The sequence below is a fragment of the Myotis myotis genome, unplaced genomic scaffold, assembly GCF_014108235.1.
Source record: "Myotis myotis isolate mMyoMyo1 unplaced genomic scaffold, mMyoMyo1.p scaffold_m19_p_24, whole genome shotgun sequence".
In the NCBI taxonomy this organism is placed as follows: Eukaryota; Metazoa; Chordata; class Mammalia; order Chiroptera; family Vespertilionidae; genus Myotis; species Myotis myotis.
Window position 1 is genome coordinate 3,783,122 of NW_023416329.1, and position 19,173 is coordinate 3,802,294.

Genomic DNA, 19,173 nt, shown 5'->3' on the forward strand with positions numbered 1-19,173 from the left:
ATACTGTTTTCCATAATGGCTGCACCAGTCTGCATTCCCACCAACAGTGAAGAAGGGTTCCCTTTTCTCCACATCTTCACCAATATTTGTTGCTTGTTAATTTATTGATGATAGCCATTCTGACAGGTGTGAGGTGATAGCTCATTGTGGTTTAATTGGTGTATATCTGACAGTGATTTTGACACCTTTTCATGTTTATTGACCATCTTTATGTCCTCTTTGGAGAAGTGTCTATTGAGGTCCTTTGTCCATTTTTTTAATAGATTGTGGGTTATTTTGGTATTGAGTTGTATGAGTTTTTTATGAATTTTGGATATTAACACCTTATCAGTTGTATCTGTGGTGAATATATTCTCCCATTCAATGGGGTTGTCTTTTCATTTTGTTGATGGTTTTCTTTGCTGTGCAAAAACCTTTTAGTTTGATATGGTCTCTTTTGTTTATTGTTTGTTTCCCTTGTTCAAGTTACTTTAGTTTTTACCTCCTCCCAATTTTTAGTTTTTTCTCATTTTGCACTAGCAGCAGTGATTTTTCAAAACATTGTCACTTTCCTGCACAGCTTGTAAAACAAGAACTAAAATATCTGTGAACCTGCTGAGTATTTAAAAAAACTGAATAATAAGTGAACTTGAGTAGGGATTATGGGAGTAATTCGAATAGTGTGAAGTTTTCTCTCTAACATTGATGCGAATAAACTTAAATTGTAGTTTTCAAAATGTCAAATAGACAACTTAGTGATCTTTTGACAGCAAATGCAGAATTAGTAATTGACTTACTTGTCTCTTATTTAGTAATGCATATAAATTGCTCTCTATGTGTGTAACACCCAGAGGTAGTTTCCAGAAATATAAGTTAGTCTGTTTCCCAGAAGTATGTAATTAAGGTAGAGGGTCAAATTGTATAGAAGTGAAAAGTGAGTGAATTTGGACAGGAAAGACTTATGCTTAGAAAAATGATATTGGCAAAAATCTGTAAGTCAAGAAAGCATAGGGGTGGGTAAGGGAGTGGAGGGAGGGAGTTTGGTTTGAGTTTTGGGTTTGAGGTAGCTCATCCTTGTGAAATTACGTGGTAGCTGATTGAAGATAGTTGGTCGAAATTTAATAGGGATCTCATTGTTCAATGAATATATCATAGTTTATTTATTTTCTGTCTTTTTCCACTTACCTTTGCCCTCCCCCCCAAATCTGAAGCAGTTTACTATTCAAGGACTCATACATTGTCAAATAAGCTAGAAATAAAAACCAGAATGAAGGGGAAACAAGAATCCAGAATATCCTAATAATATAATAGCTAATGCTTATTCAGTGCTTATCATAATAGGCACTGCTGTGGTGCTTCACATTTATTAACCTTGTTTAAACATCACACATTATGAGGTAGGTACTATTGGACTGTTACTTCAATTTTTATAGATAAGGAAGCAGGTACAAAGAGATTATATGGGAAATTGTTGGTGATCTTGATGAGTTTTATTAAAGTGAAGTAAAAGGAGCCAAATTGAAGTCAGGTAAAAAACAATCAATGAAAAAAAAAATTTAAGGGAATGGGAAATGAGCAAATCCAGAGACAGTGTATGTAGACAACTTTTTAAAGATTAGCTGTGAAGGGAACAGAGAAGTGGGTTGGTACATAAAGGAACATGTGGGGTCCAGCCAATGAAAAGAATATGCGGGAAAGGGGATGGAGAGCACAAGTAGAGAGAGAGGCCTTTGCTAGAGAGGTGTCTTCCATTGAGCAGAAGGGAATGGAATGCCGAGGAGTTGTGTGCACTTGCAGGGAAGTAGGCAGTGCCTACTATATGATAAGGCTTGTCCTTCTGGCTTTCATCTTCTTGTGGTTTCTGTTTTCTCAGTGAAGTTTGATACTGGCATGGGAAAAGGGCTTGGGAGTATGGGAAGTTTGAAGTAGTTTGCTAAGAATTATTGATTATTAATTTAGGGTTTGAAATCTTGAATTTAAAGTGATATCAGTCAGCCTGCTTTTGTTATTTTCTTTTTCCCCAGCATTATTGAACTGGTTAGATATATGCACAGATAAGGCAGATGGTTGGATTCCTCTGCTGTGAAGTTTTGCTAGGTGTATCAGTTGGAGTTCTCCAGAAAACAGCATCAGTAGGAAATATATATGTATGTATTGTGTATATAAAGAAATTTCAAGGAGTTTGCATACACAATTAATGGGGGGCTGACAAGTCAGAAATCTGTAAGGCAGACTTGCAGGAACTTGGGCAAGAGCTGATGCTGCGGTCTTGAAGCAGAATTTTCTCTTAGGGAAACCTCAGGTTTGCTCTTAAGGCCTTTCAACTGATTAGATGAGGCCCACCCACATTGTTGAGGATAATTTCCTTCCTGAGAGCCAACTAATTGTGGATGTTAACTCTGTCTACACAACTCTCATAGCAACACCTAGACTAGTGTTTGGTTTAGTAAACAGGACTTGTATCAACCAAGTTGACACATAAAACTAAGTCAATATAAAAGAATGAAAGGGGGCAGGGAAATGAGAGCTTTTTAAAGGGAATGCTTTGAGGAGTGGTGACATGGACAAGAAAGTAGGTGAAGTAAGGATGAATAGTAAGGAAGTGGTAACATCAATGCATTGGGAATTTTAATTAAAATTGTAGGGGATTGGGTAGGATGAAGTGAAATAAGAATTGAATATGGTGGTCAGAGTGGAATGCTTAAAATAGAGATTTGACAGGTATAATAGTTTCTGGTGTTGATAATACCCAGGATGGCCTTGGGAATGGGTTGCTGAGGTGGAATTGAGGAGAAAGCCTAGGAAAATGAGGAGGCCAATGAATTAAAGATGCTTAGGCATTAAAGGAGTCAGGCAGTATGCATGAATGGTGAGGGAAGTAAGGGTACATACTACTGTGAACCATTTGTTAACATTTTCACTTAGGGAGAATTGGCAGGTGGGTAGATGATAAGGAACAGTAAAGGTAGTGTAATCAGCTAAGTTTGCTTATCACAATTAGGAATTTCAGAAGGCCCAGTAAAGGACTTGGGAGGGGAGGGATGAGGACTTGGGCAAAATGAAGGACATATACAGCAGAGTGGCAATGAGAACTGAGAGAATGATAGATTACCAGGAAAACTTGGACTTTTTCTGAGATGTGAAGTGTTATGGGATTGGTCCTGATAATAGAAGATGCTGGGCATCGGTTATACTAGAGGACTCTATGGCAGCTTTTCAAATTGCCACTCATGACCCATTAGATGGCTGCTACTTGTATTGGGCTTGGAAGTGCCATGGCGAGGCAAGCTGTGAAGCAAGGCAGGCTCGTGTTAGTGCCAGGTCTTGAGCCTTTTACTGATGCCATCTAATGCTTGTTTGAGAGATTTTAGCAAAGTCTGAAGCCTAAGCCAGGACATGCTATTCATATGGAAAAGCCACTGCAAACAACTTAGGTGATGCTGCAAATTGGATAGGGCATGGTCTCAGGGAATCACTAGGTTAGAGTGAACAGTGTGTGCCACACTGATGGAAACTCATATACGGCTGCCAGTCAGTCCTCGATAGGGGAGGTTCCAGCACAGAAACAGTGACCCCTGCGAGCACTCCAGTCCGGGAGAAAGCCTCTTCCTGAGTTCCTGCACCAATGTCAGACAATCTAGTTCCTCCTTGTGTGTCCCTGGAACCCCTCCCTCCCCCCAAGCCACTGCCCAGCACTGGAGCTCACAGGGAGCCAGGACCATGTAAGTTCATGTGCCAGCCCTTTCAAAGGAACTCCTGGGTCTTTAGCAGCCACTGAGTCACTAAGCCACAGTCCCTGCTTTGTTTTTATAGCCTGAAGTTATGGGGACTTATCTTCTCAGCTCTGGAGCCCTGGACTGGGAGTCTCGTGTGGGGCTGGGACTTCTTGCTTCTCAAGGGAGGCCTCTGTAGTTGAGATATCCTCCCAATTTAAAAAAAATGCCACATGTGGGTGTCGGACCAGCCCATTCCCCCTCCGCCACTCCTATCAGTCTCAGTGTGCTTTCTTCTTTACTTCTCTAGTTGTAGGACTTCCATTCAGCCAGATTTCATGGTGTTCTGAATGATGGTTGTTCTGTATTTTAGTTGTAATTTTGATGTGATTATGGGAGGTGGTGAGTACCAGTGTTTACCTGTGCCGCCATCTTGGTTCCATCTTGAACAAATTCTTTCTTCTTTAGCTGCCACTCATCCTGTCTTGATTACTGAAGCAAAGAATTGATTTTTAAAATTTGTGTTTCATTAAAATTGTGTACTTATGTATTAGATTACAAACGAAGGTGTATGTATAATGGGTTGTGATGTAAAATGCTTGAAGACCTCTGATTTGAGTTCAGGTAGCTCCCTGCAACATGGTTCACTCTCTTGTGGTGATCTAATGAGGTGTGTTCCTTCTTGGGAAATAAAACTGGTAGGCAGGTTAGAGAACCTGTCTGTGGGTGTACTGAATTCCTTTCAGATTGGATTTTTTAGTTTAGTAGGTGAAGTGTTCTTTTTGATGTGTATGTACCTAAGGGGAGTAAGGAGGGTTTAGAACAACTTTGGAAATTCCTAAAGAAGCAATCAGAGATTAATTTAAGAATTAGGAAATTTAGTATGATTTGAAATTTTGAAATTAGCAGGACTTTGTACTGGGACAGTCTTTAATGACTCTCAAACACTGTTTAAAAATATATTAAGCATGTCTGTATTGAATAATCTCATTCTCTTGATCCTCTGTGTTTTCCTGTAGCTTTTGTGTCACTTAATTTTTTATTATGTTGTGTTGGTCTCATATACTGTATATTTTTATTAAGATATTTACTATGAAAAATTATAGAGATAATTTAAGGTTTAAGAGTGTTATCTCCTTCCAAAAAGGAACTTTGTTTACTGTTGGAAGGAGGCTAGCTAGTGACACTTGCAATCTCGGATCATCTTAATCTAGTCAGAGACAAAGATGTTTCAAAGCGGGGTCTAGACTCAGAGTCTGCAAAGACTGGGCTATTTTATGTTTTATTTACTCTTGGGGATATAATCCTTTGGAGTGCCAACATAAAACCAGGGTGTTATCAGCACCCCACCCATTTCCCTATCCCCATACTTTGTTGGGGCCTTACTCTCAATATTTAGAACCCAGTCCTTCTTCCCACCCACCCCAGCCTTATAGATCTGTGAACAGTTCAACTCAACTTCTTAGCCACCTTTATGAATCTGACAGGTGCCCCCTGGAAAAAGGTCCCAGATGCCTCCCTCACCTCTAAGGATTTCCTTGTTCTCCCAAGATGTTAGCCTCCATTTTTTATTGCCCCGTTAGCACTCTGTTGTCTTCAAAGAGCTGTCTTGATTATCTGTTTCTAATTTGCCTGGGTGAAGGGATGTCTGTCTTTCTCATTGTTCTCAGAGAGTTGCTTCTAATTACCTAGCTCACCATTTTAAGGGGAAGGAATTTGTTAGCTTAATGAAGGCATATCCCATTAGATTCCCTATTTGAAATTCTCATGTATGTAGTTTTCATTTATTTTCAGGGTGAAATTTTGGTACCACTATCTATATAGCATTATATATTTATTTAATATATATTATAGCAATTATTAGAGAAGGAAAAATAGGATTAGGAATAGAAATGAAGAAACAAATGGCAGAGTAAAAAGTATTTTTGCAGTTTGAGAGAGACAAAGATAAAGTAACATTCTCAAGTCTATCAGGAGTGAGGAAGGGCAGTTACACATAAAAGGAGTGGACATATTTATAAGGCTATAGAATCGTAGATATTATAAAGGGGACATTGAGAAGTATATACTCAGTTATCTATATCCTATCTAATAAAAGAGAAACATGTTAATTAGCCATAGGTCCGCTACCCTTCCGATTGGCTAATCAGGGCGATATGCAAATTAACTGCCAGCCAAAATAGCGGCCGGCAGCCAGGCAGCTTGAAGCTAACATGAGGCTTGCTTGCTTCAGTGACGGAGGAAACCAACGTTCCCCGCCTGCCTTGCCAGCCTCTGAGCTTGCAGTTTGAAACATTGTTACAAATATAGAAGCTAAACAAAACCCCAGAAACCTGCTTTCAGCCAGCCAGCTGGGATCTCAGAGCTGGAGTTGATACAGTGTTTCGATTATAGAACCGAAACAAACCAGATACCTTCTTTCAGCAGCAGAGGCCTCAGAGCTGGAGCCAGCGCTAAAGCTGGCCCAGAATAAAAAAGAAAAGAAAAAAAGGAGATAGCCACTTGGCCTGGAGGTCAAACCCTCCCTGGTATTAGCTACAACAATCAAGGTTTAACTATAAGACTGTGCACAAAGACCACTAGGGGGTGCACCAAGGAAGCATAACAAAATGCGGAGACAAAGAAACAGGACAAAATTGTCAATGGAAGATATAGAGTTCAGAACCACACTTTTAAGGTCTCTCAAGAACTGTTTAGAAGCCGCCGATAAACTTAATGAGATCTACAAGAAAACTAATGAGACCCTCGATGTTATATTGGGGAACCAACTAGAAATTAAGCATACACGGACTGAAATAACGAATATTATACAGACTCCCGACAGCAGACCAGAGGAGCGCAAGAATCAAGTCAATGATTTGAAATGCGAGGAAGCAAAAAACACCCAACCGGAAAAGCAAAATGAAAAAAGAATCCAAAAATGCGAGGATAGTGTAAGGAGCCTCTGGGACAGCTTCAAGCGTACCAACATCAGAATTATAGGGATGCCAGAAGATAGGAGAGAGCAAGATATTGAAAACCTATTTGAAGAAATAATGACAGAAAACTTCCCCCACCTGGTGAAAGAAATGGACTTGCAGGTCCAAGAAGCACGGAGAACCCCAAACAAAAGGAATCCAAAGAGGACCACACCAAGACACATCATAATTAAAATGCCAAGAGCAAAAGATAAAGAGTGAATCTTAAAAACAGCAAGAGAAAGAAACTCAGTTACCTACAAGGGAATACCCATACGACTGTCAGCTGATTTCTCAACAGAAACTATGCAGGCCAGAAGGGAGTGGCAAGAAATATTCAAAGTGATGAATACCAAGAACCTACAACCAAGATTACTTTATCCAGCAAAGCTATCATTCAGAATAGAAGGTCAGATAAAGAGCTTCACAGATAAGGAAAAGCTAAAGGAGTTCATCACCACCAAACTAGCATTATATGAAATGCTGAAAGGTATCCTTTAAGAAGAGGAAGAGGAAGAAAAAGGTAAAGATACAAATTATGAACAACAAATATGCATCTATCAACAAGTGAATCTAAGAATCAAGTGAATAAATAGTCTGATGAACAGAATGAACTGGTGATTATAATAGAATCAGGGACATAGAAAGGGAATGGACTGACTATTCTTCGGGGGGAAAGGGGTGTGGGAGATGCGGGAAGAGACTGGACAAAAATCGTGCACCTATGGATGAGGACAGTGGGTGGGGCGTGAGGGCGGAGGGTGGGGCGGGAACTGGGAGGAGGGGAGTTATGGGGGGGGAAAAAGAGGAACAAATGTAATAATCTGAACAATAAAGATTTAATTAAAAAAAAAAAAAAAAGGAGCGGTTGGGAGCTTCAGTCACCCGCCAGCCTGAAAACAGCCCTCAGCCCCTCACCCAGACTGGCCAGGCACCCCAGTGGCGACCCCCACCCTGAAGGGGTTGTGACCAGCTGCAAACAGCCATCATCCCCTCATCCAGGCTGGCCAGGAACCCCAGTGGGGACCCCCACCCTGATCCAGGACACCCTTCAGGGCAAACCAGCCGGCCCCCACCCATGCACCAGGCCTCTATCCTATATAGTACAAGGGTACTATGCCTCCCAGCACCGGGATCAGCATGACAGGGGGCAGCGCCCAAACCCCCTGATCACCCTGTGGCTCTGTGTGTGACAGGGGGCGGGGCCACAACCTCCCTATCCGCCCTGCTCTGTTCGTGACGGGGAAGGTGCCCCAACCCCCTGATCAGCCCTGCTCTGTGCCTGATAGGGGGGAGCTCCCCAACCCCCTGATTGCCCTGTGGCTCTGTGTGTGACAGGGTGCGGCGCCCCAACCCCCGATCGGCCCTGCTCTGTGTGTGACAGGGTGTGGCGCCCCAACCCCCCCCCCCCCCCTCAGGGCCCTGCTCTGTGTGTGACGGGGTAGAGCCATAACCTCCCCATCGGCCCTGCCCTGAGAGTGACAGGGTGCGGCGCCCAACCCCCTGTTCGGCCCTGCTCTGTGTGTGACAGGGGGCAGTGCCCCAACTCCCCTAAGGGCCCTACTCTGTGAGTGACAGAGGGGAGCTCCTCAACCCCCTGATCGGCCCTGCTCTGTGTGTGACAGGGGGGAGCTCCCCAACCCCCTGATCGCCCTGCGGCTCTGTGCGTGACAGGGTGCGGCGCCCCAACCCCCCCCGCCCCCCTCTCCCCCACGGGCCCTGCTCTGTGTGTGATGGGGTAGAGCCATAACCTCCCCATCAACCCTGCCCTGAGTGTGACAGTGGCGGCGCCCCAACCCCCTTATCTGCCCTGCTCTGTGGGTGATAGAGGGCGGCGTCCCAACCCCCTGATCCGCCCTGCTCTGTGTGTGACAGTGGTCGGTGCCCCAACTCCCCTATAGGCCCTACTCTGTGAGTGACAGGGGGGAGCTCCTCAACCCCCTGATCAACCCTACTCTGTGCGTGACGGGGGGAGCTCCCCAACCCCCTGATGGGCCCTGCTCTGTGTGTGACAGAGTACGGAGCCCCAACCACCCTGATGGGCCCTGCTCTGTGAGTGACAGGGGGCAGCGCCCAAACCCCCTGATTAGCCCTGCTCTGTGCGTGACAGGGGGTGGCGCCGCAACCTCCCCATCGACCCTGCCTTGAGTGTGACGGGGCGGTGCCCCAACCCCCTAATCGGCCCTACCCTGAGCGTGACTGAGGGTGGCATCGCAACCTCCCAATCCGCCCTGCTCTGTGCATGACAGGGGGCGGCGCCCCAACTCCCCAATCGGCCCTTCTCTGAGCCCGACCAGGGGCTGCACCTAGGGATTGGGCCTGCCCTCTGCCACCCGGGAGCAGGCCTAAGCCAGCAGGTCATTATCTCCCGAGGGGTCCCAGACTGCGAGAGTGCACAGGCCCGGCTGAGGGACCCCTCCTCCCCCCCGAGTGCACAAATTTTTGTGCACCGGGCCTCTAGTCCTATCTAATAAAAGAGAAACATGGTAATTAGCCGTACAACCACTACCCTTCCCATTGGCTAATCAGGGCGATATGCAAATTAACTGCCAGCCAAGATGGCGGGTAACCGCCAACAAAGATGGTGGTTAATTTGCATACTTGCAATGATGGGAGGCTATAGGGGAAGGACTGAAGAATGGTGATCGGCAACCCAGGCGGCAGGCAAGAGCTGGGGGGTGGGCAAAGTCCGCCTTTCCCCACCCCCCAGCCAGTGATCACCATCGGATAGCGGGGTTGCCCGCTGGCCTGTGGCTGGCGATCGCCATGGCGATCGGGGGCAGAAGGGCCAGGGCACAGGCCAGGAGGCAACCCGGGTCCCCGCCATGGTGATCGGAGGGCGGGAGGGCCGGGGCGCAGGCCAGGCGGCAACCCTGGACTCCCGGAACCTCTCTTAAAGGTTCTCTTAAATCAGTTGGCGAGGGACCTCGTAGAGCCCCAGGGGGCCCTGGTGCCAGCATAACTGAGACCTGAGGCAGCTCTCCCCAGGAAGGTGCAGGGAACAGCCACTGCAGCCCGCCCCCACCCCAGTGCAAGGCAGGGCACGCTGGGCCCGAGGACCCACCCCCTCCCAGAGGCCCCTCACTTGCTCATGCAGCCCTGGTCACATCACTGGAGCAGCTACAAGGCACAGAAAGCACCAGGGACAGCCAGGGACAGCCGCTTGCCCCCACTCGCATTTGCAAAGACAAGGCCGGAGGGTGTGAGGGCTGGCTCACATATCCTTCTCCCTCTTTTTGCTCCTCCTCTGGCTGCTTAGCTCGCCCAGCTTCTTATCCAGGCTCCTCTGCAGCTGGGCCCTCTTGGCGGGGGCGTACAGCACTGCCTCCCGGCTGATTCTCTGTGGGGCGTGGGCCCTCCTTGGCTCGCAGGCAAAGTGGTTAGAGGCAATCAGGCAGGCAGGTGAGCGGTTAGGAGCCAGCAGTCCCGGATTACGAGAGGGATGTCCGACTACTGGTTTAGGCCCAATCCCTGTAAACTGGCAGGACATTTTTCGAAGGGTCCCAAATTGGAGAGTGTGCAGGCCAGGCTGAGGAACACACCCTCCCCTGTGCACGGATTTCGTGCACCGGGCCACTAGTATATATATAAAAGCCTAAGTGACCAAATGACTGGTCGACTGGTCGCTATGACGCGCACTGACCACAGAAGGCAGACACTCAACTCAGGAGCTGCCCCCTGATGGTCAGTGCACTCCCACAGCGAGAGTGCCGCTCAGTTGACCAACCTGTCCAGGCGGCTCACCAGCCCAGCAGCAGCCACTTACTCCATCAGTAGTCCTGCAAGTCCAATCTCTGGAGAATGGGCCAGGCACCGACAGACCAGGACCAGCACTGCTGGCAAGATCCTGACAGCGCCGCTGGCCTCCTGGAAGTCAGCCTTGGGCACTACAGCTGCTTCCCCTCCCTAGATGCTCTGCAAGAAGAAATGATATAAAAGCAGCCACTAGTTGGCTCCCGACAACCAGCACAAACGTCAGTGGGCCAATTGCGTCCTGGTCTCCACCTCCCCCCAACCCCGCCTCCCCCTTGGGACATGTGCCCGACACAGGGCTCACAGCTGGCAAGTGCTGCTGTGACATGCAAGCCTCTTCCGATCAGGACTGACTGGGCACGGGCCCGTGGCAGGTGCAGCAGGGCCGGTGTGAGCAGGAGCACTCCGGCAGGCAGGAACAGCAGTTGGCATTAGACTGCCGGTTTGGCCTAATCCCCGCAGGCCACGCCAAGGGACTCCACCTGTGCATGAATCTGTGCACCGTGCCTTTAGTGTTGAGTAAAAGTTTAAAATTTGTTCCACAGAGCCCTGGCCGAGCAACTTCCCCTACACCAAAAGGTTGCAGGTTTGATCCCTAGTCTGGGCACATATGAGAGGTAACCAGTCTCTCTCCTGCTCTCCCTTTCTTCCTCTCTCTAAAATCAATAAAAAGCATAACCTCAGGAGAAGACAAAATGATGACATTTGCAAATGAAAAGGGTTTTGTTTCTTCTTTCACAATCTGTATACATTTTATTTTCTCTTGTCTTACTGCTATAGTTAGAACTTCCAGTATGATATTGAGTAGGAGTGGTGAGAGGGTTTTGTTTAAATTCTTGTCTTGTTCCTGAACTTAGAAGGAAAGTATCAACTTTCTTACCATTAGGATAATGTTAACTCTAGGGTTTGGGGTTGTCGCTTTGTTTTGTTTTGGTAGGTGTTCTTTATCAAATTGAGGAAGTTCCCTTCTATTCCTAGTATAATGAGGCTTTATAATGAATGGCTTTTAGATTTTGTCAAATGCTTTTCTTCAATTGATATTATAATGTAATGTAGGTTACATTAATAGACTTGAGAACCAGCCTTGCATACCTGATATATGTCCCTCTTGGTTGTGGTATAGAATTACTTTTACACATTGTTGGATTTGTTTGATAATATTTTTGAATATTTTTGCATTTATAAGCGATACTGTTCTGTAATTTTCTTGTAATGTCCTTATCTGATTTTGGTATTAGGATAATGCTGACTTCATAGAATGAGGTAGGGAATGTTTCCTTGTTTCTGTTTTCTGGAAGAGGTTATAGAGATACCATATCAGTTTTCTTTCCCCCTTAAATGTTTGGTAGCATTCACTAGTGAAACTATTTGGGCTTGGTGCTTTCAGTTTGGAAAGGCTAATAACTGTTGATTCCATTTTAAAAAATAGATATAGGCCAATTCAGATGATTTCTACTTGTGTGAATTTTGGTAGATTGTGTCTTTCACAGAATTAGTTGGTTTCATCTCAGTAACATCAAATTGGTGGGCATAGAATTTTTCATAATATTCCTTTATTCTTTTAATGTACTTGCATTCGGTATGATGGGTCCCTATTTTACTTTTTATATATTGACAATTTGTCTCCTTTCACTCTCTTTTTTTTTCTTTGTTTAGCTAGAGGTTGATCAGTTTACATTTTCAAAAAACCAGCTTTCATTTTCATTGGTTATTTTTCTCTATTTTCCTGTTTTCATTTTTATTGATTTCTGCTCTAATTCTTATTTTTTTTCCTGCTGCCTGCTCTAGGTGTCATTATTCTGTTCTTTGTGCTGATCATATTGTCCCAGGTTTGGCCAGTGGGAATTTCCTGAGGTGACTGCTCTATCATTTCTATCTGAGCTGGTTGGTCATTGAGTGCTTTCTTGCAGAACAAGATGGCAGCATTTCAACTTGTACTTGCCCTGCCTCAGCCTGGAACACTCCATTTCTTTAGGAAATTGGTTTCAGTCAGCCAAGATGGCGGCCAGCAGCGAGGCAGCTTGAAACTGACATGAGGCTTGCTTGCCTCAGTGACAGAGGAAACCAACGTTCCCCGCCTGCGGCTGCAGGCCTCTGAGCCTGCAGTTTCAAACATTGTAACAAATACCTCCAGACTTCAGCCAGCAGATTCGCAACATTGTATGCAAAGGCCAGAAACCTACATTCAGGAGCGAAGGCCTAAGAGCTGGAGCCAAGCCTCAAGCTAAAGCTGGCCCAGAATAAAAAAAAAGGAAAAAAAGAGCATTTGGGAGTTCAGTCACCCCCAGCCTGAAAACAGCCTTCAGCCCCTCACCCAGACTTGCCAGGCACCACAGTGGGGACCCCCACCCTGATCCAGGACACCCTTCAGGGCAAACGAGCTGGCCCCCACCCGTGCACCAGGCCTCTACCCTATATAGTAAAAGGGTAATATGCCTCCCAGCACCGGGATCAGCGGAGCCGCGAGGCCTCCCGGCACCGGGATCAGCATGACAGGGGGCAGCGCCCAAACACCCTGATCGGCCTGCGGCTCTGTGTGTGACAGGGTGCGGGGCCACAACCCCCCGGCTCCCCCCCCCCCCACGGCCCCTGCTCTGTGTGTGATGGGGTAGAACCATAACCTCCCATCGGCCCTGCCCTGAGTGTGACAGTGGCGGCGCCCCAACCCCCTGATCGGCCCTGCTCTGTGGGTGATAGAGGGCGGCGCCCCAACCCACTGATCCGCCCTGCTCTGTGTGTGACGGGGCGGTCCCCCAACTCCCCTATTGGACCTACTCTGTGAGTGACAGGGGGGAGCTCCTCAACCCCCTGATGGGCCCTGCTCTGTGCATGACAGGAGGGATCTCCCCAACCCCCTGATGGGCCCTGCTCTGTGTGTGACAGGGGGCAGTGCCCCAACCCCCGGACTGGCCCTGCTCTGTGCATGACAGGGGGTCACGCCGCAACCTCCCCATCGACCCTGCCTTGAGTGTGACAGGGGGCAGTGCCCCAACCCCCCAATCGGCCATGCTCTGAGCCCGACCAGGGGCTGCACCTAGGGATTGGGCCTGCCCTCTGCCACCCGGGAGCAGGCCTAAGCCAGCAGGTCGTTATCTCCCGAGGGGTCCCAGACTGCTAGAGGGCACAGGCCGGGCTGAGGGACCCCCCCTTCCCCCTGAGTGCACAAATTTTTGTGCACCGGGCCTCTAGTAATAACATATAACTCAAAGAGGGATGAATGGCTTTAGTATTCTCAGGTACTTGATAAAGAGAATAAAGACATGTTACTTTTCAGAGTATAAATTAAACAGCATGTATGTTATAATAAAGACTAGCAACTATAAAGAAACAGAAAGGATAAACCCCTTAAATAGTGTAAACAATGGTATAAGGAAAAGTATGAAATCCAAAAGAAAAACAAACAAAAGCAGTCCAGAATGTGTAGAAATCATATAAAGGTGGACATAAATCCAAATACTAGGCATACCAGTTAATCAGATTTTGTAATCAAAGAAAACACAATAATTTCAAGAGAAACATTAAAAGTGCTTTATTCGAAGTAATGTCCATTGCTACACATTTCCCCATCTTTCAGGTAATTTGTGGATACTGTCCCAATAGAACTTTTCTTGTTTTGAGGCAAACCATTCAGAGACCATTTTCTACTTCGTATGTTTTGAAGTGCTGCTCAGAAAATGCGTGTGCCATCGATTGGAACAAGTGGTCATCTGAAGAAGCAAGGTCTGCTGAATATAGCGGTGGGTTAATACTTCCCAGGCAAGATCTTTAACATGTCTTTAACTGGTTTTGAAGTGTGTGATGGTGCGTCATTATGAAGCAAATTTACTTTGCCGTGTCTTCTGGAACATTCTGGTCGTTTCACCATCAAAGCGTGGTTCAAATTGATTATTTGTTGTCGGTAGCGATCAGTATGAATGGTTTCACCTGGTTTTAGAAGCTCATAATACACCACACCTTCCTGATCCCACCAAACGCAGAGCATTGTCTTCTTTCCAAAGCGATTTGATGGTTGACCTGGATCAACCCATGATTTTGTGCATTTGGGATTCTCAAAATAAATCCATTTTTCATCACCAGTCACAATTCGATGCAAAAAAGACTTTCTTTCGTGCTGTTGAAGCAACATTTTACTGATGACTTTTCGGTTTTCCATTTGTCTTTTGTTCAGTTGATGTGGCACCCATTTTCCTTCCTTTAAAATCTTTCCCATTGCTTGTAAATGATCGGAAATTGTTTGCTGAGCAACGTTTAATCTTTCTGCAAGTTGTTTTTGAGTTTGACATGCATTTTCATCCAATAATGCTTGTAGTTACTGGTCTTCAAACTTTTTCGGTTGCCCTGGACATTCTTTGTCTTTCACATCGAAATCATCACTTTTAAAGCATTTAAACCAGCGTTCACAAGGATCTTGAGATGGAGCATGTTCACCATAAGCTTCCTGAAGTATACGATAACTTTCAGCAGCACTTTTCTTCAAAATAAAGTAATGAATTAAAACTTCATGCAAATGCTCTTTTTTTGGCACGAAATTCAACATTTTTAAGCGTAAAAATATCTATGATGTTCACACCTTCAACAAATTTGACATATGAAGTTCTGAAGCTTGTCAATACAACAAAATAGTATACATATCAAATCACATATATATCAACACTAGAGGCCTGATGAATGAAATTTGTGCAAGAGTAGGCCTTCCTTCCCCTGGCTGCTGCCACCGGCTTCCTTCTGGCACCCAGGACCCGGGCTTCCCTCTGGCGATTGGCGGGGTGATTGGGCCCCTGCTCACACCCACCATCCTGCCATAGTCTTGTCGGAGCCCATTGGGGCCAGCAGTGCCTCCACTGTCGCCCGCTGACAATGCCGCGTCACTGACACCTCCGTGTTTCACGTCACCCCCTGATGGTCAGCACACATCATAGCGAGTGGTCAAACTCCCAGTCGAAGGATACTTTGCATATTATGCTTTTATTATATAGGATACTATTCCATTATATGTATGTACTGCATTTTGTTTATTCATTTATCAACATTTGGACATTTGGGTTGTTTCCACCTTTTGGCTATGTGAATAGTGTTGCTATGAACATTCGTGTACAAGTTTCTGAGTACCTATTTTGGATATAAGACCGGGACTGAAATTGCTGGGTTATATGTTAATTCTGTGGTTAACTTACTGAGATACCACCAAACGTTTTTCACAGCAGTTTCACCATTTTACATTCTTACCAACAATATACAAGGATTCTAATTTTTCCACAGCCTCACCAATGCCGTGGTCTTTTTTATAGAGTCATCCAAGTGGATCTGAAGTGGTATCTCATGGTTTTGATTTGCACATGGCTAATGATGTTATCTTTTCTTGTGCGTACTGACTGTTTGTATATCTTAGGAGAAATATTTTTGCCCATTTTTAAGTTAGGTTGTTTGTCTTTTTGCTGGTGAATTTTAATAGTTTTTTATATGTCCTGAATCCTATACTTTGTTAGATATATGAGTTGCAGATATTTTCTCCTATTCTGTGGGCTTTCTTTACCTTCTTAAAAATGTCCTTTGATGCAGAAAGAGTTTTTAATTTTAGTGAAGTTCAAGTCATCCATATTTTTCTTTTGTTGTTTGTGCTTTTGGTATCATATCTAAAAAGACATTGCCAAAAATGGATTCAAGAAGATTTATTCCTCTCTTTTATTTTAAGTGTTTTGGCTTTTATATTTAGGTTTTTGACCCATTTTGAGTTAATTTTTTAGTATGGTGTAGTTAAGAGTTCAGTAAAATTTTTTTCCATGTGTATATCTACTTACACAGCACCAGTCATTGTAGGGACCATTTTTACCCATTTAATTATTTGGTACTCTTGTTGAAAATCAATTGACCATTGATGTATGGGTTTATTTCTGACTTTGATCTGTATACCAGTACCATAGTGTTTGATTACTGTAATTTTATAGTAAGTGTTAAAATCAGAAAGTGTGAGTCCTCTAAATTTTTTTGTCTTTTAAAAATTATTAAATTTTAGAATGAAGTGGTCTTGCCAGTAATTTATTCCAAGACCATACTTTTATGGATGAGAAAAATATGCTTCCAAAATTTAAATGAAATTGACCAATACTACACTGCGCAAGTACTTTGTGACTTCTGAAATTCTTAAATTTCACATTCTGACTTTCAGAAGCCAAGCTAATGATAAGAGTATTTCAAAGAGTTTAAAACTCTTCTGCTGCCTTCTCCCAGGACCTCCTGCTTTGCTGGATGGTGGGATGGCAGTGGGAGGGGCTACATCCTGAGTGAGCTGGGGTTGTCACAGTCCTAACTGGATGGGACTCCTCAGGCAGAGAGGTGGCGTCATCATTTTCTTCATTTAGTCCTATATAAATTCATTTTATTCTCAGTTCCCCTTTTTTTGCTTTCTAATAAGAGGCTGCCTCCTTTTTTCACTGCCTATAGCCCTTCCTCGGACCTTTGTAGCTGGTATGAAATCTTATTTCCTGTAATGTCTTACAAACTTACATGTTTGGCACTGTATTAGTGTGATGATTATGTGGTTTTAAAAAAATATATATAAGGAGGGTTTGTCTTTAGTGTTTATCTTTAGTTGTCCATAAAATTCTTAATTCCATCCAAATTTGTCACCACTCTATCCTTCATCTTTCCCCAATACCCACTTCTTAGTCCTCTACTATCTTTTATAGATTGCAATTTACTATTCCCAATACACAGACCTTATTTGTTTTCATAGAGGAGACAGTATGACATTTTCCTTACAGAATTAAACTTTGTTCTCGTGTCCACTAGATGGCTCAAGTGCACCACTTTGACAGCCCATGTTGCTGTCTGCCTGCTCTGCCTGGGATTTCTGCTTTCTGAATACTGTGTGCTTCTCAGGTGTCTGGATGAGCTAGCTCTCCCTGAACCAGCTCTTTAGTTCCTTCATATATGTGAGGGCAAGTGTCCCTGCATTTTGTGATTATTTACAAATGTAAAAATCAGCTAAAGTATTCTTCATATAAAAGGAAAGACATTGTTTTACAATGCTTAGAATATTTTGTTTTTTGCTTTCAAGAGTAATGTGTATATAGATTCTCTCAAACTGGGCATATAGTTAGTAAATCGTTTTTTTCTTCCTGACAGTCATTTTGAGTCATTTTGCAAAATATGGTAGCATGTTGGGAGTTTTTTGAGACATGTTAGGGATGTTTGCTTCATCTCAGTAATAATATTTATTGAGTATTCATGTGTTTGGCACTGTATTAGGAGGGAGGAGGAGATACCAGATGAATAAACAGGACATACTGATCAGTAGGGAATCTACTGCATTAATATTTTTCCTTGAGTGTTGGGTAAACTGAACTGGCTGATGGAGGTTATGTTATAATCAATCATGTGTTCAGGAGAATCTTACCCTTTTTTTCACATTGTCTTTGTTGATACTGTGTGAAAATAATACGTTTTTAAAACTGTTCTTTAGAAATATTTTGTGCTCTTTGTTGGTTGTTTTGACTTCTTATGTAGAAGGGAAGGGGGACTGAGATTGGTTGAAGGCTCATTTTATGCCAGTTTCTCATTTAATATATAGTCATTGATTTTCACAAGATCCTAGAAGACAAATACAAAAATCTCCATTTTACAGGTGAAGAAACTGAAGGATCAAATGGGTTGAGTAAGCTTTGCAGGATTAAACAAGTGGAGGGAAAAATGTAGGGCTTGCTCAGACCTGCTTCAGAGCTCCCCTTTCTCTAGCCCACGGCGTCTCCTGGGGAGGTGGTGTCCGTGCTTCGCAGAGGGAACCTGGTCTCTTTGGGATATCAAGGATTGCTTTGTTCTTTTGACCAAGAGAAAAACCGTAATTTCCTGAAGTGTCAGAACCATTTTTAATAATGATTTTAACTGGTTGGATACTTTCATATCCTAAAGGCAGTAAACTCCAAACAGTGATTGTCTATGACAGTTGCTTTTTAAAAGACCTTTGATATAAAGAAGTGTTTTTGGCAAACCAGAGCAGTCAGTCATTTTAACTCTTTAACAGATAATTCTATATAATACAAGGCTAATATGCAAATCGACCAAACAGTGGAAAAACAGCTCACTATGATGCGCACTGACCACCAGGGGGCAGATGCTCAAAGCAGGAGCTGCTCCTCTGGTGGTCAGTGTGCTCCCACAGGGGAGCGCCACTCAGCTAGAAGCCGGGCTCATGGCTGGCAAGTGCAGTGGCAGTGGTGGGAGCCTCTCCCGCCTCCGTGGCAGCGCTAAGGATGTTCGACTGCCGGTTTAGGCCCAGTCCCAAAGGGCTCCCGACTGTGAGAGGATGCAGGCCAGTCTGAGGGACACCCCCTGAGTGCATGAATTTTGTGCCCCGGGCCTCTAGTCTTAGAATAATAACCTTCAACTTTCTGTAAAAATTGATTTATCCAGAGAAACTGCACTTAACATTAATTATTCAGGCAGTGTGTCTGTATATGTATTTGTATTTTTGTATGTTTATATTCAGTACACATAGTGATAACTATGAATTACTTCCATCAGTTCGAAAATATAGTATATTACTTAAAAAAGGCATGTTACTGATATAAAATATACACAGATATTAATAGTACTAGTGGCCTGGTGCACGAAATTTGTGCATATTAAAAGGGGATTAATTAGAGGAAGTATTTTAATATTGGTATTTGCCCTTTCTCTATAATAGAAGTGTCAGCGATGAAAGAAAATTAGTAAAATATATATGAAAATCTTCCTCCTGTCAGAATCTGGGGTGTAACACGGGACCCAGAGTC

The 19,173-nt window shown here is 44.3% G+C and overlaps 1 protein-coding gene across 5 annotated transcripts in view; it reads left to right on the forward strand.

Moving 5' to 3' along the window:
- Window positions 1-19,173, forward strand: part of MAPK8 (mitogen-activated protein kinase 8) — a 94,805-nt gene that overhangs the window by 12,879 nt on the left and 62,753 nt on the right. The window contains exon 1 of one of the 5 annotated variants that reach the window (XM_036355907.1): window positions 14,115-14,139. The exons of the other annotated variants lie outside the window; for them this stretch is intronic. The gene's annotated coding sequence lies outside the window, so the exon portion shown is untranslated. Of the gene's footprint in view, window positions 1-14,114; window positions 14,140-19,173 lie in introns of those variants that run through there. 5 annotated transcript variants of the gene reach the window in all.